Here is a 23,902-nt window from a genome sequence, read left to right as displayed (position 1 = left end):
GAGGAAGAACGGGCATTGGAGTCCTCGGATATCGTGTCTGAGGCGCCACGATGACGGACGCCGCCCCTGGTCTTCTTGGCCTCTTTCTCGGCCTTCTTCTTCGGTGCCTTGTAGGGCGCCGCGACCAGCATCTTCGTTAGAAGTGGGTCGGCTAGTTCTTCAAGTAGCGGGGCCGGACAGTAGATCCGCCCTGCCTTCTTCGTCCAGCCCTAGGAGAGTTGTGGAAAACACATTAAGCGTTTCCCTTGGTTATGCGAATAAAACTTATAATGGCTTACCGAACTTGCGGGGCGGGACAGGTGGTACCCGTGGTCCTCGGCTGAGTCTGGCCATGATTTGCCGGCCTTAAAAAGCACCTTCCAGATGTCTTTGTGTGAGGAGCCAAAGAGCTCTCGCAGGGTCTGGTGCTTGGCCGGGTCGAATTCCCATAAATTGCAAGCCCGGTGTTGACAAGGAAGGATCCGGCGGACTAACATCACCTGGACTACATTGGCAAGTTTGATATTCTTGTCTTCCATATCCTTGACGCGCGTCTGGAGCGCCAACAGCTCATCGGACGAAGACCTATCCAGGCCCTTCTTGGGCCAGGACGTAAGCCGCAGGGGGGCTCCGGATCAGAATTCAGGAGCAGCGGCCCATTTCGTGCCGCGTGGCTCAGTGATGTAAAACCACTGCTGCTGCCACCCTTTGAGGGAATCATTGAAAGTCCCTATTGGCCATGTAACGTTGGGCATCTTGCTCACCATGGCGCCTCCGCACTCGGCGTGGTCACTGCCCACTACCTTGGGCTTCACATTAAAGATCTTCAGCCATAAGCCGAAGTGTGGCGAGATGTGGAGAAAGGCCTCGCACATGACGATGAACGTCGAGATGTTGAGGAAGGAATTGGGGGATAGATCATGAAAATCGGTCCCATAGTAATACATGATGCGGCGAACGAATGGGTGGAGGGGAAACCCCAGCCCGCGGACAAAATGAGGGAGGAAAACAACTTTCTCGTGGGGTTCCGGAGTAGGACGATCTGTCCTGCTGTCGGGAGACGGTGGCTGATTTTCTGGGCCAGATACCCGCCCTCCCGAAGCTTTTTGATATCCTTCTCCCGGACGGTAGAGGCCATACACTTGCCTCCTACTCCGGATCCAGACATTTTTCGGAAGGCCTTTGTGGGCGGAGAAGACGAATGCTTGGGCGCTGGGGCTCGAGCGAAGGGGAATGGATAAGCAGCAGAAGAAGGCATGGGTGAAAAAGGGGAGTCTTTATCTCCTTATAAAGGCGGCAGGGATCCAGCGCCTTCCCACTTGCCCGGTAAACTCGCTTATTCCCCAAGCGTCGCGCTGAAGACGCGGATGGATTACCCATACGCATATTGATGAGAATCCCGAGATAGGGGGACACGATCTCTGCTTCGATAAGACATGCCCATAAAACCGCCTCGCAAACTGCGCAGTAGCTGGTTAGGGAGAACGGTTCGAATAAAGACCGGGTCATGGCATGATGTCACATTAGGAAAAGTTGTCAGCGGATTAGATTTGTGGAATATTGTACTCTCTACGGTGGTATGTGGAATTTGTTTTGCAGAGCCGGACACTATCCTTGTGTTCAAAATCTTCTATGGAGTATTCGGAGAGGGAACCCGCCTTGCAATGCCGAAGACAATCTACGCGCCGGACTCATCGTCATTGAAGCCTGGTTCAGGGGCTACTGAGGGAGTCCTGGATTAAGGGGTCCTCGGACAGCCGGACTATATACTTTGGCCGGACAGTTGGACTATGAAGATACAAGATTGAAGACTTCGTCCCATGTCCGGGTGGGACTCTCCTTTGCGTGGAAGGCAAGCTTGGAAATTCGGATATGTAGATCTCCTCCCTTGTAACCGACTCTATGTAACCCTAGCCCCCTCCGGTGTCTATATAAACCGGAGGGTTTAGTCCGTAGGACGACAACAATCATAATTGTCGGAGTAAATGGCCACGGGTAGCCTAACCGACTCCCCCTGGCTCTTTGAGAAATTATCAGGCCAATCGAGCCTTCAAGCATCCAGAGCATGGGGCCGCCTTCCTCTGGCCAGCTATCCCCAAGGCCGACTACCAAAAGGCGACCCGGCCTCAAAAACCTTCCCGAAGAAAGTTACGAGATGGCCGACTCCAGGAAGCCGGCCCCAAGAGGACCGACTCCCAGAAGCCGGCCATGAAGAAGGCCGACTCCCAGAAGCCGGCCAAGACTGCACCCACCAGGGCTGCACCCACATAACAGTGATAAGACGGGGCGTGGCCGCAGTACAGCCTACCACCCCCGAATCCCGGAACATGCATGGCCACAGGGCGTCGTACGGGTCAGCCATCCCCCGTCCGGCGCGGCACTGTAGCCATGTTGACCTCGACGTCACCCACGACAGGCGCCAGTACGGCCCGCGGGCGGCGGGCCCCTTTAGCCAGAGAGACGCTCGAAGGCGGCCCGGCCTCCCCTAGTCGGCCTGGGGCGTAGCCGGCTCCCAATAGCCGGCTACCTCCCTCCATCGAAACATGTGCATCATTAAGGAGACAAGACGAGGTGAGGCTACAGTGAGAGCCCGCTAGGCGGCGGCACTGTAGCCACGCTTACCTCGACAAAGCCCTCGTCATCAGGGGCGAGGCAACAGTAACCAGCCGCCGACAAGGCCCCCAGGCGGTGGGGCCGGCCTGTCGGCCAAGAGGCCGACAGCCGGCGGGACCCACCAGTCGGCGGGCCCCAACGGCCGGCGGAGAAGCCGGCGAGCACAGACACTGACGGCTGGGACCCGCACCCAGCCGGATTACCATTGTACCCCTGGGGGGTAGGCCTATATAAATCCCCCGGGACACCCATGCAAAGGGTTGATCTGATAGAGTTTTACACACCACATAGAGAGAAAAGGAGAGCTAGCCTTGCCCTTCTTCTTCCCCTAGCCAAACAGCTCAAGGAGCACTTGTAGCTACTTGTGTTGATCTAGTGATCATGCGGAGACCCCGCAGAGCAGGACTAGGGGTGTTATCTCCACGGAGAGCCCCGAACCTGGGTAAGATTCGCCGGCGTGCATGTCTTCGCCTTATCCCGTTTCCAGGCACCGGCGATGTCTTACTGGCTCCCACAATGATAAGCCACCCGTTGGCATATGTCGCACCTACCACCCGACATTTGGCGCCCACCGTGGGGCCAGCTGCACCGTCGTCCGGAGACCTGTTCTGGACGGGAACCCTTTTCTTCCCCGCGAGCATAGCCAGCCTGCTACGCCCGATGGCGCTTGCCCTGATGCGCTGCAAGGCGTCGACGACGCCTGCGCGGCGAGCTGCCTCGCCGACCTTCTTGGCGAGACTCGCATCTCCGACGAGCCCGCGTCCGACGCGGGCACAGACTACCCCGAGAGCCGCCTCGTCAGCCTCCTCGACCAGCTTCACGTCTCCAGCGAGCTTGCTGTGGACTTGGAGTCGGTCGGCTCCACCGACCCGATGCTTGTCGACTCCGACACGGCATCGCTTGACGCCTTCCCCACCGACGTGGTGATCATCGACGACCCTCTCCCTCGAGCCGACAGTGGCAGCAGCGCTGTCACTGAGGTGCTGGTCATCAGCCACGGCGCCGTCTCGGGCGAGAACGCCCACGACGCCCTACAAGCGGCGCTGCACGACTTGTCCGTCCCCATCCCGGCCGACGCCGACGCCGAGACTCTGGAGGCATGCCGCCTCGCCCTCATCGCGGAGGGCCAGAAGATAGCATCCATGAGACGCCTCACTGAGGCTCACCAGCGCGAAGTCGACCGCGCCGCCTTTGGTATGCCGCCTCCTGGCGGGCCGAGCCGAGCCGGCCTCGTCAAGAAGCGCGGCGCGGCCATCGCCAGCATGCTGGGAGCAGACCGCCCAGTCTACGCCACGCCACTCGAGAACCTGCGTGCCGCTCAGGCGGCCGTAGACGAGCTGAACGGGCTGGGGGCTGATGAGCTCCCCTACATGACTAGACGCATCCAGCAGCTGATCGACGCGGCCGCAGAACGGCATGAAGCCGGCGCCCGCGCTGAGAGTCCTCCCCCACGCCGAGAACACGCCGCGACATCCCGGACGCCGACTGCAAGCGGCGCCCGCGCAAGGAAAGACAAGGAGCCGGCTGCTAGCCGCAGCCGGACTCGGGTCACCATTGAGCGCGACGCAGAAGGCCGCCCCCGAGCGGTGGAACGACAAGGCAATCCGCCTCCCCCCCCGCCTCGTGGGGAGAGATATCCCACCCCGCCGCCTGTCACGCATCCGACTCTCGGTGGCCGACTAGGCCACCGCGAAGGAGTCGGCGAGAATGATGCCCGCCACCGGATCGACCGCCTAGCGCGATCCCTGGCGCTAGAAGAAGAAGATGATGTCGGCCCGCCTTGCTTTGGCCCCCGCATCCGCGACGAGCCCTTCCCCAAAGGGTTCTCACTCCCAAGAGACACGCCAAAATACAACGGCTCCGTGAAGCCGGAAGATTGGTTGATCGACTACTCTACCGCAGTCAGCATAGCAAACGGCAACAGGCGCGTTGCCGTGAAGTACGTCCCTCTCATGCTTCAAGGCACGGCACGCACCTGGCTGAACAGCCTCAAGCCCTACAGCGTCAACAGCTGGCTAGACTTCACGAAGTCTTCGTCCGCAACTTCACCAGCACATACAAGCGGCCTCCCAAGCCCCGCCAGCTCTCCTTATGCGTCCAAGGGCCCAGCGAATCGACTCGCGACTACCTCACGCGTTGGGCCGAGCTCCGCAACTCCTGCGAGGGGGTGCACGAGGTTCAAGCCATAGAGTACTTCACCGCCGGGTGCCGAGAGGGCACCCTCCTCAAGCACCGACTCCTCTGCGACGAGCCGACTACCCTCGACGAGCTGCTAATCATAGTAGACAAGTACGCCACGGCCGACTCCTCGATGAAGACCGAGCTCCGAGTGGACGCCTCTGGAAAGGTGCTCGCTCCGGCTCCCAAGACGCCGGCTGGTGACTCCAACCGACGCCCCTACCAGAACGACCACAAGCGCAAGGCCCCTATGCCGCCTTCCACCAGTCGGCAAGTAGCCACCGTCGAAGACGAACAGCCCGAAGAGCGGCCCGCTCCCAAGAAGAAGGGTGGCAGGCCGGCTTGGCAGCCGGCCTTCTCCTACGAGCAAACTCTCGATGCCCCCTGCAAGTTCCACAGCGGCGCGAAGCCGTCCAACCACACGACCCGGAAGTGCCATTGGCTCACGCGGATCTCCAAGGGCGAGGGGCTGGTGCCGCCTCCGCCTCCTGGCCCGCCGCCTCCAGCCCCTCAGCAGCCGGCTGTTCGACCAGCAGTCGGAGCCATTCAGGATGAGTTCCCAGATGAGCACGCCGCCTACGTCGTCTTCACGAGCCAGATTGAAGACAAGCGCAGTCGGCGCCGACAGCACCAAGAAGTCAACGCGGTCGCCTCCAGCAACCCCGAGTTCATGCATTGGTCTGAAAGGCCTATCAGCTGGAGCCGGGCCGATCACCCAGAGGTGATGCCGTCTCCCGGCTCCTACGCATTGGTGTTGGACGCCACCCTCGCGACGGAAAGGCGAGCTGCCCGTTTCTCCCGCGTGCTGATTGATGGTGGAAGCAGCATCAACATACTGTACCGCGACACCATGGAGAAGTTGAACCTCAAGGCGAAGCAGCTCATGCCAAGCCGGACTGTGTTCCATGGCATCGTACCCGGCCTGTCCTGTTCCCCAATCGGCAAGATCAAGATGGATGTTCTCTTCGGAGACAAGGATCACTTTCGCCGAGAAGCGATCTGGTTTGAAGTAGTGGATCTAGAAAGCCCTTACCACGCCTTGCTTGGCCGACCTGCCCTGGCCAAGTTCATGGCTGTGCCCCACTACGCCTACCTCAAGATGAAGATGCCGAGTTCAAAGGGGATCATCACTATAGCCGGAGACTACAAGAAGTCCATCGAGTGCGCTGCGGCCAGCAGCCGACTGGCCGAGTCCCTCGTGATTGCTGAAGAGAAGAAGATGCTGGACCGAGTCGTGGCCATGGCCGGCAAGCAGCCGGCCCTGTCCCCCAGCCCCAAGGAATATGATGCTCAGGGCTCCTTCCAGCCGGCCAAGGAGACAAAGAAGATACCTCTGGACCCGGAGAACCCGGAGAGGTTTGCTGTCATTGGTGCAAACCTGGACAGTAAATAGGAAGGCGAGCTCGTCGACTTCCTCCGTGAGAATCGGGACATCTTTGCATGGTCCCCAAAGGACATGCCGGGTGTTCCGAAGGATTTCGCCGAGCACAAGCTACACGTCCGAGCGGACGCGAAACCAGTCAAGCAGCCTCTCCGCCGACTGTCGGAGGAGAAGAGAAGGATCGTAGGAGAAGAGATAGCCCGGCTCCTGGCCGCCGGCTTCATTATGGAGGTGTTTTTTCCAGAGTGGCTTGCCAACCCGGTCTTGGTGTTGAAGAAGAACAATAAATGGCGTATGTGTATAGATTACACCAGCCTCAACAAAGCCTGCCCCAAAGATCCATTTGCCCTACCACGGATCGATCAAGTGATAGACTCCACAGCCGGATGCGAGCTGTTGAGTTTCTTGGATGCTTACTCAGGATACCACCAGATCAAGTTGGACCCAGCCGACCGCCTGAAGACCGCCTTCATCACACCATTCGGAGCTTTCTGCTACCTGACTATGACATTCGGCTTGAGGAATGCCGGTGCCACTTTTCAGCGTTGCATGCAGAAATGCCTCCTCAAGCAACTCGGCAGAAATGCCCACGTCTATGTAGACGATATTGTGGTGAAGACGGAGAAGCGCGGCACCCTACTGGAAGACCTCAGAGAAACATTTGCCAACCTGCGCCGATTCCAGATAAAGCTCAACCCTGAGAAATGCGTGTTCGGAGTACCAGCCGGCCAGCTTCTAGGCTTTTTGGTCTCCGAACGCGGCATTGAGTGCAACCCAGTGAAGATCAAGGCCATAGAGAGAATGGAGATTCCTACCAAGTTGCGAGACGTTCAGAAGTTTACCGGGTGCCTGGCCTCCCTAAACCGCTTTATCAGCCGGCTAGGGGAGAAGGCTCTCCCCCTGTACCGACTCATGAAGAAGTCCACCCACTTCGAGTGGAACGACCAAGCAGACCAAGCTTTCCACGAGTTGAAGAAGATGCTGACCACGCCACCTGTCCTGGCAGCGCCGACTGAGAAAGAGCCCATGCTCCTTTACATTGCTGCGACTAGCCGAGTGGTCAGTACAGTCGCCGTGGTCCAGCGCCCAGAAGAAGGCCCAGCTCAGTTAGTCCAGAGGCCGGTATATTATTTAAGCGAAGTACTGTCCACCTCGAAGCAAAATTACCCGCATGACCAGAAGATGTGCTATGGAGTGTACTTCGCCGCCAAGAAGCTGAAGCCCTACTTTCAAGAGCATCCCATCACGGTCGTATGCACTGCCCCGCTTGCCGAGATCATAGGCAGCCGGGATGCATCCGGCCGGGTGGCTAAGTGGGCCACTGCGCTGGCTCCTTACACGATCTTCTACCAGCCCCGCACCGCCATCAAGTCCCAAGCATTGGCCGACTTCCTTGTCGACTGGGCCGAGACACAGTACCTACCGCCGGCTCCCGACTCCACTCATTGGCGGATGCACTTCGACGGATCCAAGATGCGCACCGGCTTGGGAGCCGGCATCATCCTCACCTCTCCCAAGCGTGACAAGCTTAGATACACATTGCAAATCCATTTTGCCGCCTCCAACAATGTGGCTGAGTACGAGGCGCTCTTACACGGGCTCCGGCTAGCCAAAGAACTCGGCATACGCCGGATCCTGTGTTATGGCGACTCAGATTTGGTGGTCCAGCAGTCATCTGGCGACTGGGACGCCAAGGACGCAAACATGCCGAGCTATCGATTCCTCGTCCAACAGATCAGCGGATACTTTGAAGGGTGCGAGTTCCTCCACGTGCCACGGGCCGACAACGAGCAAGCAGATGCCCTGGCATGGATCAGCTCCACCCGACAAGCTATACCAACCGACGTCTCTCTCCAGCGCCTCCTCAAACCGTCTGTCAAGCCGTCTCCAGAATCGGACTCCATCTTCGTACTGCCTGCCCCTGATGCAGTCGGATCCGACTGGGGGAACCCAGCAGGCGGCTCGGGGACTTCGACAAGCGGCCTGGGGTCTGCCATAGTCGCACCCGGCTCGGGGACTTCAGAACCCGGCCCGGGGACTGCAGCAGTCGGCCCGGGGACTGCAGCAATCGGCCCGGGGACTGTAACGACATAACAGGCGGTGGTCGACTCCAACTCTTCACCACCCAACCCACCCACCCGGGTCACTACATTTGATTCTCTATCTGTCACCGGGTTCGACTAGTCGGCCCGGGGACTGGCCGTCTTGAGTTATATTAAAAGTTCTACCTGAAGTCAGACAAGTAGTGTGCCAGCACCCGAGCCCTCTCTTGTTGTAAGTCGCAACTCGAAGAACCGACTGTCCGACTGGCAAGAGCCAAAGGCAGGAAAGGATGCCCACACGAAAAACGGCTAAGGACTAACGAACTTATATAGCACAAGCCGGCCTCCCACCACGCCTACCGGCTGTCAGAAACAGCCGGCTGGCCGGCTTCCTAGTCACTTCGCTACAATCCAAGAAAGCTAGAGTACTTGCCCTCCCAACCGGCCAAGCACTTCGCCAGCCACAGACTGCAGAGCAGCTATCCGGCTGGGAAGGCGGCAACCAAGGGAGGGCCGCAAAGGAAACGGCCAAAGGATGAAAAGCAAGAACAATGGAAAGCCAAACACATGCATGATTATATTTACACACAAGGCCTTCAACAGGCCGGCAGTCAATATAGTTTGAATACACCCCCAGTGGGTGGAACTGCGCAAACTTAACAAAATATTGTTCAAAGAGTAATAAAACAGGAAAGTAAAGGCGGCAGATTAGGCTAAGGGCGCAACAGGGGAGCCGGGCTGGTCGGTGGAGACGGCAGCGCCGGCTGGAGGAGTGGCCGGCTGGCGAGTCTCGGCTTGATCATCGCCGGCTGCAGGCGGTGCGCTCGCACGCGCCTTGTTGCTGGAGGCACGGTCAAGCTGAGGCTGGCTGACTGCTCCACCATCTGGCACGGCGTCTTCACCCTCCTCCTCCTCCTCCTCCTCGCCCTCTTCGCTGGAGTCGATCTCCTCCGCCGAGTCTTCGCCATCTGCTGGGTTCAGCCCGAACACTCCTCCGGCTGGGCAACACCGTTATCATCCACCTCAGGAGCAAAAGCGCTGGTGTCGGTGTAGTCGGCGATCGCCGAGGCACGCTGGATGATAGCCGGCCGCGCCGGCTCCAGCTCCGTGTCGGCCTCCTGCCGCCAGGTGGCCAGCTGGTCCAAGCTCAGCTCAGGATACCAGGCTTTGACGAACTCCAGCGCCCGCCTGGCGCCTGACCGAGCTGTAGAAGCCTTCCAAGCCTCGAAGCGGCCGACCGCTACCTCCAGCCAGTCGGTAGTCCGACTGGGGGTGCGGGGAATCACCTCGACGGGCCAGAGAGCGGCCAACACCCGCGCCCCAACACGTTGAAGCCGGCGGAGCATGCGCTGAGCCGGCTGGAGGCGGGCTTGAATCGCCAGGAGCTGTTCCTCAAGCGACTGGCGAGCGTTCGGCGCGATATCAGCGCCAGCGTGCCTTTGCGCCTCGCGGTGGGCCTCGACGACCTAGTTGGCGGCAGTAGACTAGCCAGGGAAGTACTCAGCACAAGAAAGAAAGAAAGAGAAAGGAGAGAAAAATACAAAGTTAGAGAATGAACCAAACGGCAAGCGGCAAGCAAGGAACGAAGAAGACGGCCTACCGTCAACCAAGTCTTCGATCTGGCCATAGCCGTTGATCAACGACTGCCTCACCTCGGCCCAGCTCGCCGCCTCGGTCTCGTATTCGGCTTGGAGGGCGACCTCGCTATCCTACACCGCCTTCAGGGCCGCCTTGTGGCTCTCCTCCTGGTCGGCCAGCTTCTTGACCAGGCGGTCACGCTCCTGAGCCAAGGCGTCGAACTCGGCTTTGGCCACTGCAGATATGGCAGAGAAGAAAAGAGCAATAAGAAAAAAGTCGTCAAGAAAGATCCGACCCGACTGCTCAGCAGTCGGCCCGAATCTCGGGGACTACACCCAGTGGGTGCGCTGACGCGCCCCCACGTGAGATAAAAGATGGAACACTTACCCCGGCTCTCAGTTAGATCAGCAGTCTTCTGGGTCAGCTCCCGAGCCTGGGAGTTGAAGGCAGCTGCACGGAGGTTGTGGTAGTCCTGCAAGTCGGACAGAGAAGCAAATGAGAACAAGATAGCAAACAAAGCCTACCAAGAAGTTCCAAGCCGCCTGCTCAGCAGCCGACTCGGAACTCGGGGACTACACCCAGTGGGTGCGCTGACGCGCCCCCACAGAAGAAACCAAGATCAAGAAGCAAAAAACGGGAAGACTCACCCGAATGGCCGCCCGTGTCGCGAGGAACTCGTCATTATACTGCCTCAGCACTGCGGCCTGGGACTGAAGCCGGTTCCGGACTTCTTGCGCCGCAACATTCACCACGGCCGTCCCACACCTGGCGTCCACTCCGAGCTGGCGCTGGCCATCTCCATGTCCTAGGCCGACGAGCTGGAGCCCGCGGCCTTCTGCGGGTCTGAAGCCGAAGTTGCCTTCCCCGTGCGCTTGGGCGATGGCGACCTGACCACCAGGTCCGTCCTCACAGCCGGCTCACCTCCAGCCGATTGCGCAGGCGGCACGTTAGGCCGGCTGCCTTGGGCCGCCCCAGTCGGCGAGGGCGGTGCCACCTCCCTTTCCTGGACGACAACGTCGTCCTCCCTCTCCAACCCCGGCAGGTCGCCGCCGACTTCCTCCGACGGGGGCTCCGGGATCTCGGGCGCCGCAACACACAGGGGGGTGACAAGCAAGGCCCCTCCGCTGTCGCTGCGGCTGTAGCCTCCGCCTGGGCCTTGGCCGCCGCGTTGGCTCGTGCCTTCGCCGTCTCCTCCGCCTCCTCCTACGCCACCTTGGAGGCAGCCGCCCTCAGCTCTTCTGCCTCCCGCTCCTCCCGCGCCTCCCACACATTTTGCTCCGTCGCCGCTTGAAGCTCGGCGCGGGGGTCCACACGGCGGGTGCTCCTGGATCCTCCCGGCGATCCTACCACGGAGGCGGCAACAACCCGCTCAAGAGAAAGCGGAGCCCTGATTTTTAAGACAAGACAAGGATTCAGAAATCGACAAGAAAAGAAGAAGGAATATGCAAGAGAATCTACACTTACGCCGAAACCGTTTGCGGCTGCTTCACCACCTTGCGAAAGCGGGCCGCCTTCGCGGCCGCCTCATCCCGTCTGGTCGCCGCCGCCCCGCCCTTGGGCTTCTTCGGCCGACTGACGAACAAGCCCGAAGCGGCCCGGCGCTTCTGTGCGCCGCCCCGAGCAAGCGGCGCGGTAGAGAAACCCGCGCCATGGTCAGACGCCGGCTGGCGGCGTGGGATGATTTTCGCCTCGTCGTCATCCTACCAGTCGTCGAAGCTGGCTCCAAGCCCGGAGCCGCCTGCTTCGCCGCCTCCCGCCTCGGTGTTGTCATCCATGGCGGCCGCCCCCAAGTCGGGGTCCTCCAAGTCATGCTCCGCCCGGTCGGGGAGAAATCAGCGATCCGCCCCCACTATCCCGGCCGCAGGTCGAAGGAGAGGGCTCTGCCAAGACATGCCGACTGGTCAGAGTCGGCCAAGAAAAACTTGGTGACAAAACTAAAAGAAGAGAAGATAAAGAAAGCATACCGTAGGTGGGGGATGAGAATGGGAGTCGGCTCCTTGCCAAACTGCCACTCTGCGGAGAGCTTGCACTTCGCGAGATAATTCACCATATGAGCCACCTCGTCATGAGGCATCTCCTTGGTGCACATCCGACTCGGATTTAGTTGGCCGCTCATCTGACTGGTCAGATGAGGGCGGCTTTGAAGCGGGAGCATCCGGCGCACGACGAAGGTGGCCAGCAGGTCGGACCCAGTCAGGCCCTCCGACTGGATCATTACCCGGAGTTGGGCGACGGTGGCGGCTCCAGCCGGCGACAGCGTCCTGGCCCGATAGGACCACTAGGGCCGCCTCCCAGCCGGCGGGCCGGCTACGTAAGCCGGCAAGTTGGCGTAGTCGCCTTGCGGGGCGACGTTCTTCATGTAGAAGTACGATTTCTGCCAGCGCTTCATCGACTGGATCAGCGTGATGACAGGGAAGGGGTTGTCAGCTGCCGGCCTTCGCATCGCGATGAAGGCGCCGCTCTGAGCCGGCACGCCCTGCATGCGGGTGCCGAGCTTGGTTTGGAAGAATTCCCCCCAGAGCTCGAGGGTGGGAAGAACGCCAAGAAAGCCCTCGCACAGAGTGACGAAGGCGGACAGCAACACCACCGTGTTTGGAGTGAGGTGGTGCGGCAGGAGCTAATAAAAGTCGAGGAAGGAGCGGAAGAAGGCGCTCGCGGGCAGACCGAGGCCGCGCAGGAAGTGCGAGCGAAAGATTACCCGCTCGCCTTCCTCCAGCGCCGGCGTGATCTCCTTCTCCGGCGCGAGACGGACCTGCACCTGGTCCTTGCCGGGCAACCGCTGCGTCTTGCGGAGGAAGTCGATGTGGTCCGTATGGACGTTGGAGCCATCCCAGTCTCCGCCGTACTGCATGATGGGGAGAAGCTGGCGAGAAAGGGTGCGGCGGTGGAGAAAGCACGGCCCCACGGCGGCGAAGCTACGGAGTGGTGCGAAGATTGGTGGGACGGCGCGGCGACAAGATGCTGCAGCGATGGAAAGAAGGAGGAAGAAGATGGCGGAGAGAGGATGAGCGTGCGAGCGTCTGCCGCTCCCCCTACTTATAGCCTCGTGCGGCGAAGCCGAGGAGGTGAGGCGTGGGGGAGAACGTGGTATTAACTGCGCCCACTCCCCCACGTCCCGCAATTATTGCGCCCTAACGACGTGCAGAAACTGCCGTCGGAAGGCGTGTGGCCTGCTTTAGGCCACAGAGAATCCACGCCTGGGCCTAGGCGTAGGAGTGATGGGCCCCCGGCCTGCGGTGACGTCCTGTCGTGCGCGTGGGTTGGCAAGCTTTTTTCAGCCGGAGGGTGCCACGTGGTACACGGGCGGTGAGCGGCCGGCCCGCAACCCGGCGTGCGCACCAACCGACTCCCGCCTTGAGACTTCAGAAGTTTCGCCAAGACGGCGCACCCAACCGAAGCCGGCTCCCAGCTGCTGGCTCGTCAAGATAAGAAGCTGACCGAACTTCTCGACCTCCTCTCAGCCTCGAAGCCCAACCAACTTCGGGGACTACTGTCGGAGTAAATGGCCACGGGTAGCCTAACCGACTCCCCCTGGCTCTTCGAGAAATTATCAGGCCAATCGAGCCTTCAAGCATCCAGAGCATGGGGCCGCCTTCCTCTGGCCGGCTATCCCCAAGGCCGACTACCAGAAGGCGACCCGGCCTCAAAAACCTTCCCGAAGAAAGCTACGAGATGGCCGACTCCAGGAAGCCGGCCCCAAGAGAACCGACTCCCAGAAGCCGGCCATGAAGAAGGCCGACTCCCAAAAGCCGGCCAAGACTGCATTCACCAGGGCTGCACCCACATAACGGTGATAAGACGGGGTGTGGCCGCAGTACAGCCTACCACCCCCGAATCCCGGAACATGCATGGCCACAGGGCGCCATACGGGTCAGCCATCCCCCGTCCGGCGCGGCACTGTAGCCATGTTGACCTCGACGTCACCCACGACAGGCGCCAGTACGGCCCGCGGGTGGCTGGCCCCTTTAGCCAGACAGACGCTCGAAGGCGGCCCGGCCTCCCCTAGTCGGCCTGGGGCGTAGCCGGCTACCTCCCTCCCTCGAAACATGTGCATCATTAAGGAGACAAGACGAGGTGAGGCTACAGTGAGAGCCCGCTTGGCGGCGGCACTGTAGCCACGCTTACCTCGACAAAGCTCTCCTCATCAGGGGCGAGGCAACAGTAACCAGCGGCCGACAAGGCCCCCCAGGCGGTGGGGCCGGCCTGTCGGCCAAGAGGCCGACAGCCGGCGGGACCCGCCAGTCGGCGGGCCCCAACGGCCGGCGGAGAAGCCGGCGAGCACAGACACTGACGGCTGGGACCCGCACCCAGCCGGATTACCATTGTACCCCTAGGGGATAGGCCTATATAAATCCCCCGGGACGCCCATGCAAAGGGTGGACCTGATAGAGTTTTACACACCACATAGAGAAAAAAGGAGAGCTAGCCTTGCCCTTCTTCCTCCCCTAGCCAAACAGCTCAAGGAGCACTTGTAGCTGCTTGTGTTGATCTAGTGATCATGCGGAGACCCCGCAGAGCAGGACTAGGGGTGTTATCTCCACGGAGAGCCCCGAACCTGGGTAAGATTCGCCGGCGTGCATGTCTTCGCCTTATCCCGTTTCCAGGCACCGGTGATATCTTACTGGCTCCCACCATGATAAGCCACCCGTTGGCATATGTCGCACCTACCACCCGACAATAATCATAGGCTAGCTTCTAGGGTTTAGCCTCTACGATCTCGTGGTAGATCAACTCTTGTAATACTCATATCATCAAGATCAATCAAGCAGGAAGTAGGGTATTACCTCCATCGAGGGGGCCCGGACCTGGGTAAACATTGTGTCCCCCGCCTCCTGTTACCATCCGCCTTAGACGCACAGTTCGGGACCCCCTACCCGCGATCCGCCGGTTTTGACACCGACAGCCATTATGGATAATTCCTCCTCTATTGCTTGCACTCCCGAGCACGAGGTTCTCAACTTTAAAGAAAGGGGAGGAGAAAGTTTAAAAGATGCTTGGTATAGAATTTGCAATGCTGATAATAGATCTATCCGTAAGCAATCTACCATTGTTCTTCTTCGCTATTTTTATGTTGGCATCACCACTTGGTATAGATTCGTCCTTGATACGATTACCGATGGAAATTTCTTGATGTGTCCCTCTCTTGATGATTTTCATGCTATGGGAAATTTAGTGGCATCACCACCTCTCATGATTAATGAAACAACTTTGACTCTTGAGCATGTTATGGAAAGACTAGATGCTATTGAAAAGAAAATGCTCATTGAAGATCATATGGAAATTATAGATAAAAAGATGCATAATTTTGCCACTAATATTGGGTCAAAAGCGGGAGATATTTTTAAGTTGCTAAAAGAGAAGGGTACCATAATCCATGAAAGAATAGAAGAAAGTCCGCCTCGGATTGATAAATTAGAAGAAATCTTTAGTAATCTAAGCACGGCTTTTGCTTCCGCTAAAACTATCGAGAAAACTCCTGCAAAGAGTGGTTGAGCTACCCAAGTAACCAGGAACAAGGGTGCAACTCCTAGTAATAGTAATAAAGGAGATCTTAAGATGATTAGTATTCACCTATATTTTGTTGAAGTGATAAGAGATCCTTTTTGCAAGAATGAAATATTTAAATTTACTCCTAGGAGTATTGCTATTGAAGGACTTTATGCTAAATCTTTGAAATTCTAAGTGTTTGATTGAAGAGTTGGATAAGGATGACAAAACTTAGATCCTTGCTTTATGCCTAGCTAAGGGTGTAAAAATATAGCGATTGTTGGGAGGCAACCCAATGAATAAAATTTATTTTTTCTTTTTACTTTCTATTTTTATGTGTTTGCACAATTATGCTGCTGGTATGATTGTGTTTTTTGTGTTTTAATTAGTGTTTGTCCCAAGTAAAGCCTATAGGATCTTCTTGGGTGATAGTTGTTTGATCTTGCTGAAAAACAGAAACTTATGCACTCACGAAAATAATATTCATAAATCACAAGTGCTTTTGCCCTGATTCCTTTTGTAGAATATTAATATACAAATTACCCTGGTCATCCTATTTTTTCAGAATTTTTGGAGTTATAGAAGTATTCGAAAAAGTCAGATTGCTACACACTGTTTTGTTATGACAAATTCTATTTTCTTTGCGTTGTGTGCTTATTTTGATGGCTCTATGGTTTTGTTTGATGAGTATTTGCCATATAAAAGTTGGAATACATTAGATATAATACAAAAACAAAATAAGAATTGGTTTGATACAATACTTATAGTAGTGGTTTGCTTTCTTATACTAACGGATCTCACGAAGGTTTTGTTGAGTTTTGTGTGATTGAAGTTTTCAAGTTTTGGGTTATCTTACGATGGATGAAGGGATAGAAGAGCCTAAGCTTGGGGATGCCCCGGCATCCCAAGCTATTATCCAAAAATGAGCAACCAACTAAGCTTGGGGATGCCCCCGAGTGGCATCCCCGCTTTCTTCCAACGACTATCGATATTTTACTCGAAGCTATATTTTTATTCGTCACATGATATGTGTTTTGCTTGGAGTGTCTTGTATGATATGAGTATTTGCTTGTTTTGTTTTGTGTTTTAAGTCATCAATCCTTGCTGGACACACCTATTTGAGAGAGCCAAAATTAAGTCATGACTTGTTATAATTGCTCTCTATGCTTCACTTAAATCTTTTATGAGCTATGGACTTGCTCTAGTGCTTCACTTATATCTTCTTGAGCATGGTGTGCTTTAGTATTTTTGAAGAAATGCTCTCTTGCTTCACTTATATTTATTTGAGAGTTAGTAATTTTTTCAAGAAATTCTCTCTTGCTTCACTTAAATTATTTTGAGAGAAAGAAAAAAAATTATGCTCTTGATCTTCACTTATATTTGTTTGAGCTTATGAAAAGCAACACATGAAAAATTAGTCCCAAAGTGGTAGATATCCAAGAAGGATATAATAAAAACTTTCATGAAGATCATTGGACAAAATAAACTTGGTTCTTAGTAATAGTTTTGAGATATGATGATGTGATATGTGAGTTGTGTTGATGAGTAATTATGATTTAGTAAGAATATTGGTGTTAAGGTTTGTGATTCCCTATGCAAGTACGAAAGTCAATAGTCATGCAATGAAATTATATCCTACTTATGGTCCATTATTCGGTGTTAATTATGCTTAATGCTTACTTATGATATTATTCATTTCTTGGTTGGTCGCTTCTCAATCTTTTGCTAGCCTTCATTTTGCACCAAGTATGATCTCTACTTGTGCGTCCAAAATCCTTTAAACCAGTTTTGCCACATGAGTCCACTATATCTACCTATATGCGGTATTCTTTTGGCGTTCTAAGCAAATTTTCATGTGCCATCTCTAATTTTCAAAATAAACTTCTCTTTTGTGTGTTTGTTTCGCTCGCGGAGCGGTGACGGGTGGCTAATATTTTGCATGCTGGATGTGTTATTCTCACGATGAGTGTTTATTCACTTGTCATTGCACGAGAGTAAGGAAAAGGTTTTAGGGATGCCCAGTCCTGAAATGCAAAAATGAATTTACTTTATGTTGTCAAATAATAAATTCCTTGGAAAGTGTTGGTATGGAGGGCAACCGTGGATACGGCTAGCCATGGAAAGTGAAAGTATGGTGGAAAAAGGAATAAACTTTATTTTCTGTTTGGGAACCGCCTATGGCATATCTAGCATGGAAAGTGTTGGGAACTCTAAGTCGTTTTCGTTGGTGGGATATCTACACCTCCCAAAATGTTTTATTCTCTAATTTTTCGCTTTGAGCTCTGGCACCTCTACAAATCCCTACTTCCCTCTGTGAAGGGCCTTTCTTTTACTTTATGCAATTTTTATTTTGAATTGGAGTCTCCATCTTCTCTTACAAAAGCACCAACTAGGAGGCAATATGATCGTACTTAAGTATTGGGTGTAGCTAATATTCGAGTGTGTTTCATGAATGGATCAATGGTTGAGCATGATGGGCTAGGGATAACTTATTTTAGCGTTGATATTTTGAAAGACATGGTTGCTTGTTGATATGCTTGAGTATCTAAATTATTATGTCAAAACTAGACTATTGCTTTGAATCACATAAAAGTCCCAATGTCCATGCTATAAAGAAAAGAATATGATATGACATGTTAGGCAGCATTCCACATAAAAAATTCTGTTTTTATCACTTACCTACTCGAGGACGAGTAGGAGTTATGCTTGGGGATGCTGATATGTCTCCAATGTATCTATAATTTTTGATTGTTCCATGCTGTTATATTATCAATCTTGGATGTTTTATAATCATTTTATAGTCATTTTATATCATTTTTTGGTACTAACCTATTGACATGGTGCCAAATGCCAGTTGTTGTTTTCTGCATGTTTTTTTACATCGCAGGAAATCAATATCAGACAGAGTCCAAATGCAGCGAAACTTCACGAAGATTTTTTTGGACCAGAAGGAACGTAATGGGCCCTAGCTGCGCCTGGAGGGTGTCCCGAGGAGGGCACAACCCACCAGGGCGCGCCAGGAGGCCCAGGCGTGCCTTGGTGCGTTGTGCCCACCTCGGGTGCCCCCGGACCGCCTCTTTGCTCTATAAATACCCCAATATTCCAAAAACCTGAGGGGAGTCGACGAAATATTCATCTAGCCACCGCAGAGTCCATAACCACCGAATCCAATCTAGGCACCATCTCGGATGGTTCACCACCTCCATTGGTGCCTCTCCGATGATGCGTGAGTAAATCTTTGTAGACCTTCGGGTCCGTAGTTAGTAGCTAGATGGCTTCCTCTCTCTCGCTAGATGCTCGATACAATGGTCTCTTGGAGATCCATATGATGTAACTCTTTTGCGGTGTGTTTGTTGGGATTTGATGAACTTCGAGTTTATGATCAGTTATATCTTTTTATATCCATGAAAGTTATTTGAGTTTCTTTGACCTCTTATATGCATGATTACTTATAGCCTCGTATTTCTTCTCCGATATTTGGGTTTTGTTTGGCCAACTTGATCTATTTATCTTGCAATGGGAAGAGGTGCTTTGTAGTGGGTTCGATCTTACGGTGCTTGATCCCGGTGACAGAAAGGGAACTGACACCTATGTATCGTTGCTACTAAGGATAAAACGATGGGGTCTATCTCTACATAGATAGATCTTGTCTACATCATGTCATCGTTCTTATTGAATTACTCCCTTTCTCCATGAACTTAATACACTAGATGCATGCTGGATAGCGGTCGATGTGTGGAATAACAGTAGTAGATGCAGGCAAGAGTCGGTCTACTAATGTTGGACGTGATGCCTATATAATGATCATTGCCTGGATATCGTCATAATTATTTGAAGTTCTATCAATTGCCCAACAGTAATTTGTTTACCCACCGTTTGCTATTTTTCTTGAGAGAAGCCACTAGTGAAATCTACGGCCCCCGGATCTTCTTTCTCATATTTGCCTTTGCGATCTACTTTTTCCTTGCATTTATTTTCAGATCCATTAAACTAAGAATACAAAAATACTTTGCTGCACTTTATTTTTTTTGTGATCTATTTAATCAATCTATTACAACTTTCTCGCTTCCGCACGCCGTTTCTGGCGCCGTTACCCGAAAGGGATTGACAACCCCTTTAACACGTCTGGTTGTGAGGTCTTGTTATTTGTGTGCAGGGGCTGTTTATGTTGTGTTGCTTGGTTCTCCTACTGGTTCGATAACCTTGGTTTCATATCTGAGGGAAATACCTACTGTCGTTGTGCTGCATCATCCCTTCCTCTTTAGGGAAATACCGACATAGCTTGAAGCAACATCACCGGATGATTGTCATTGGAGGCCTGAGGATTTCTATTGGCTTTAACTGGACATATGCTGAGTGGCAGCATTCTGACCCAGAGGGTCCGTGCTGAGCCGCCCGGTTACATACCCCGCCATAATCGTGCTTCAAGCCCCCGCTTCCACCCTCATCACTGGGACCTCGTGCTGAGCCACCCCAATCAGCCTCGTTCTAAGCCATTGTGTTTCCACTTGCCGTGGTTGAAGCCCTTTTGCAAGGGTAGTGGAGAGTGGCTAAATTGCAATTGCAAGTACTGAAAGTTGTTCATGGAATGGATCAATTATCGCCCGGACAAATCAGGTGAATTCTGTCCAGTTAATTTCTATTGATATGTTTTTATTCTTTTAAGAACGAGTACTCGAGCTTGTAATATTTTTTGATGCAGGACAATCATTCACTGCAAGAGCGATGGTCGTATCATGGATATGTAGCTCACGCTGACATTGTCAGGCGCTCGCATCTGACCATGCCATGATGCTCGACGAATATATGTGCGAACCGCCATTTTTACAGCCCAATTTACATCAATATGACGTGGTTGATTCGCCCGTCCACGCAGCTTACCGCGCCTGCAATTGCCTTGCCCATCCACATTGGCTTACAACGCCGCGGCTGGCTCGTCTATCTGCTCCCGTGGCCGACTCGGCCATGATTGATTTTGGCTTCACTGTGGTGATCATCCACTCCGCGGTGGATAAATTCTGGCCTAACATATCAGGTGAAATCCATCCAGTATATTTTTATATTACATATTGATTTCTTTATAAGAGCAATTACTCTGGCTTGCGAGTTCTCCAATGCAGGAAAAGTTGTCTACTGCAAAAGGGACTATTATATCACTGAGCTGTTGAATGACTCATACCTGTTTATATCACGGTCAAATATGGAGAATCTCAAGACAACTCCTTGAGTCATCTTAAGACTCGGGGGCTACAATGACATGACTCAGCAAATCTTGCCAGTTCCAGCAAATTCAAGAAGCCCAGGTCATTGGAGGGAAGAAAACCTGGTCCCGGAGGCTGCTACCATATTGATGAAAATTTAAAGGCCGTCAGAAAATTTCTGGCTTAAAATGAAGAGTTCCGGTTTCAAATCCGGCTCAAGGGAAATCTGTTTCTCACAAAGCTTTGAAGCTTTCATTATCCGGTTTAAGATTCCAGTTCAAAAAGAATCCATCTCCCGCAAGTTTGAGTTCTTAGGAAAAATTAAAGGTTGCCAAAGAGAACTTGCTGCCATGATGTGCGGTTCCAACATAGGTATCCTGCCTTATTGGCTTATCATATTATTGATCACTTGGGGACTTCCTGCTCACTGAGCATAGCTATGACTACCCTTTGATCCGGCTTATACGCCTTGTTACAAATAACATGGGGGCTTCCTGCTCACTGTGCATAGCTATGACTACCCTTTGATCCAGCTTGTACGCCTTGATTGCAAATAAACTTGGGGGTTTTCTGCCCAAGTTGAATTGTTACCAAAGAGAACTTGCTATAATGTGCAATTCAAACATAGATAACCTGCCTTGATGGCTTGTTAAAGGTCACTTGGGGGCTTCCTGTTTAATGAACATAGCTATATTCACCTTTTTTGATCGGCTTGGACGCCATGTATATTCACCAAAAATCCGGGTTATCCTGCCTTTGTATGTCTGCCACTCCGCCCAGGTAATCCTGGAATGACTCACCATACTCTTGACAGTCAATCTTATAAAGACCCTGAACTTGTCAAAGTTAAAACGGCGATTGGTCATGTGAGGCCCAGCTTACAGGTTTGAATAAAGGACTAACTTAGTGGCTGTGTGGCCCCTGAATAACACTTGACATTGAGGCTTGGCAGCCTATGAATGCCTTGGTTTTTTCTGATTTATATTGACTTTGAACATTGTTTGGGTTCATCCTTTGTGCCATATTGATATATGGTTGAATGTTGGTTACGACCATGTCGCCTTGACCTTTATGATTCATATTTGAGTCTATCCGGAATTTTGCTAACCCAACTTAGCTTTGGACGTTAAAGTTGCCAGTGTGTGATGATTATGCACTTGGAGTTCTGCACTCTAGGTTTTAGGATGTTACCCTTTGCTGCGTCTTGCATTGTAAGCCGGAGGTATGAATAAATTGAACAAAGCACTGTGCTCTAAATTTTTGGGTTGTTACCCTTACTGCATATGGCGCTGTAAGCCGGCAGTATGAACCAATTTCACAGGCCATGTAGCCTTGATTATATGACTCTTCATTGAGCATCTTTGGGTTTGATAACCCGCCCTGATAAGCAGACTTTAAGTCGCCACGATATATTGCCTTGATCAATCAAAATGATGATATTTCATGACTCCGGGTTGATACTGGCCCTGGAATATAATTATCACGGCATCACCATGGTATTAATCTACAGGTATGTCTTTCAATAAGGATATAAATATTTTGGGTTTGGTAAACCGCCCTGGCTCTGGACTTGAAGTCGCTAGTAGAATTTGGATTGCACAATTGGGATTATGCGGTTATGAATATTTGGGTTGTCACCCTCACTGGATGTGGCGATGTAAGCCGGCAATTTGGGCCAATTTTCCAGGTATATTTTAAAATTGTTGGATGAATATGCGAGGTTTGATAACCCGCCCTGCCTTTGGACGTTAAGTCGCCAGTATATTTTGGATTGCGCCATAGGAATCATGCGCTTATAAATCATTGGATTATTGCCCTCATTGGATATGGCGATGAAAGCCGGCAATATGAGCCAATTCTACGGGTATGTTTTCCTGGTTATATAAATATGCGAGGTTTGATAACCCACCCTGGTTTTTGACTTTAAGTCGCCAGTATGTTTAGGCTTGGATGGCCTTAATTCTAGTCTTTTCCATAATTGCATAAGACTGTATTATGCTTGGATTGTTGCCCACCCTGGCTTTTGACGTTAAGTCGCCAGGGCATATGTTGTTTAAACTTTGTATAGGACATGTAGAGCTTTACACATAAGAATACTGCTATTGCTCATATGAATCATTGCGTTTAAACCCATCATCTAGCCATCTAAAGATATTGCCGGGTTATCCAGCTCCGGGTTATATTGTTCAATATTAAATTTATTGAGGCTATGAGCCGCCAAAGTGATCTTTTCAAAAACTGGACATGACTATGAGCCGCCATGGATGGGGTTATCAATTCCTGGTTTTTTTGCAAAGGTTATAAGCCTTCGGGTTGCATCCCAGAGGACAATGGATGTGCATTAAGTCACTATTGGCCAAGAGCTGCTGGATTATATTATTTCAATCTTTAATAGCCAACTCGGCTGGATTTTCATTATGATATTGAATGATTGAGGCCTTCAAAGTCGCTTTAGTGCAATGGCTATTATTCCTTTATCAATGGATATGATTTATTCTACAATGGAAGGAATAGTCCCGAGTCGTTGCAGGCTTACGACCCGGCACTTGGAGGCTACATTATTCAAATCATGATTATATCAAATATGGAAGTCCCATGTCGCTGCAAGCATGCACCATGACACTTGGGGGCTAATGCAAGGTCATTTTTAACTTGTCTTATTGAAGACCTGACCCATCACATTGTGATGAGTTGGCCCTTGGGGGCTAATTGCTCCTGTCAAAGATCTACCAAAGTCCCTGCTCATTATTGCATAATGACCCAACACTTGGGGGCTACACATGTGAAGTACAAAAAATTCAGTTTATGACTGGTGGCTTAGATGAACAACCTGGATATCTCCAAAGTTGCAGCATTAACATTAAAGCAAGTCTTAAGTTGTTACTACGCTCCCTTATTAAGACTTGGGGGCTACAGGTGATATGCATATAAGGGAGGTACACTTTCAAGCTTGGTGTTAGCAACAGTTATGACCCTGTGCCATCAATATTTACAAGCCGACAGTTTTTGGCAATTATAACTCGGCAAGCTCTACATCTTTAAACCGGCAGAAATCAGATGAGTATTTCAAGACCAATATTTTTGTCAAGCTAGAGCATTGGAAGCTGAGTCAAATGGATTATGCTTTATAATATTTTTCTGCAAGAAGCCAATGTCAACAAATTGACTATGAAGTTGGTCTATTGACTCGGAATTTTCAGAAGAAGTGCCCGGATTTGTTGCATTAGCAAAGTTTGAACATATCTGATAAAGGAGATTTGCTATAAGATAATGGACACGTATCAAGAAGCAAATGACAAGGACTTAAGGATGATCAGGTACCGGTTCAGAAAAAGTTTTAACCCGGAGCACAACCTGTCAAATTTGTACTGGTGTTTATTTCACAGGATCAGTTTAACATGGATAAACCAAATTAAATTGGGGGCTAATGTCGGGGATATACC

The sequence above is a fragment of the Triticum aestivum genome, chromosome 6D, assembly GCF_018294505.1.
Source record: "Triticum aestivum cultivar Chinese Spring chromosome 6D, IWGSC CS RefSeq v2.1, whole genome shotgun sequence".
In the NCBI taxonomy this organism is placed as follows: domain Eukaryota; kingdom Viridiplantae; phylum Streptophyta; class Magnoliopsida; order Poales; family Poaceae; genus Triticum; species Triticum aestivum.
This window is presented reverse-complemented; position numbering follows the sequence as displayed.